This window comes from Branchiostoma floridae, chromosome 15, assembly GCF_000003815.2.
Source record: "Branchiostoma floridae strain S238N-H82 chromosome 15, Bfl_VNyyK, whole genome shotgun sequence".
NCBI lineage: Eukaryota > Metazoa > Chordata > Leptocardii > Amphioxiformes > Branchiostomatidae > Branchiostoma > Branchiostoma floridae.
This window is the reverse complement of record NC_049993.1, coordinates 18,319,487-18,320,805: the sequence shown is the minus strand read 5'-3', so window position 1 is coordinate 18,320,805 and position 1,319 is coordinate 18,319,487.

Sequence of the window (1,319 nt, the reverse complement as noted above, 5' to 3'; positions counted from 1 at the left end):
CATGTTGACTGGTTCATTTGAAACTTACAGTAAACTCAGTGAGTTTTGTCATCGCATTTCAGGGTAAGAAAATGAGATCAAGGCAAGAGGTTTCTTGGTTTATACAATCACAAAACAATCAAAGTTGCCATTAATGATTTTAACTTGAAACACAAATGTATCATGTACTCTCTGTCACCACTATAGCGGATGGACACAAAGCCACACATCGCCGTAACATCCGACAACGCAGCCCCAAGTAACATCCATGGCCACTACTCGGTGAGTTTCAACCTGTTGACTGATTTCTTGAGACTTACAGTCAACACTGTTGACACTAGTTTTCAGTGCAAAGTTGTAGTTGTATTCTGTAGTGAGAATTAACATTAAGTACACTGAAGTAGCCGCTTCCCTACTAAACCTATTGCAACGTTCTTGCTTTGTATAATCATTATCAAAAGAAATAACCAAAGTTAACTTTCAGCTTGTTATACAGTAGAAGCCACTTAATTGCACGGCCTATTTGCCAGTGAATTTTGTGCAATTATCTGGATGGTGCAATAATGCGAAGTCGTCTAGCTGTTACTAGACAGCTATATTATTTTGGTACTCCGTGCAGTTAACAGAAGTGTGCGTTAATCAGTTGTGCAATTAACTGGCTTCTACTGTATAACCAAACACTAACCATGGCCACTATTCTCACCACCAGCTGAAGGACCCAAACTCTCCGGTTGCCACAAAGTCCGACAACGCCAAATTGGCAGCAGAGAAGCTGCAGACCAAGAAGCGAGCATCCCACCGCAGGACGAGAGACAGCCGGGCCCTGAAGCGGCGCTGTGAGAGTCCCAGCGGCCCCGCGCGCAGCAAACACTAAGTCCTCAGGTCACCCTGACATCCCTCATAGTGTACATGGTCTGTACAGCTTAGACACAACTAGAAAAAAGTCCCCATTCGGTTGGTGAAAACCCTTTCTTCCTACCTCTGTTGACTGTAATATAATTTAGCACCTGTTGAAGCTTAAAAATAATTTTACTGGACATTTTGACAGTTTGATACATAAGTCCACATCCTTTCATGAAACAACTCCCCACTTATGAGCATCTAAGGTGTAAATTTAAAACAAAACTTGCTCCACAGCAACACTGCGCATGGCAAGTGCCTTTTTGAGGTTACACAAAAGGGGGAACCAAACTCCACAGACCTGCACATGACAGAAGTATCAGGGCCCAGTCTGGCTAGCGGAATGTCCTTGGAACACATATAGAGAAATAGAACTGTCAATTTTCATCTAGCACCTGGCTTTAGATATCAGTGAGTGAGCCACGGACACTCCTATAGTT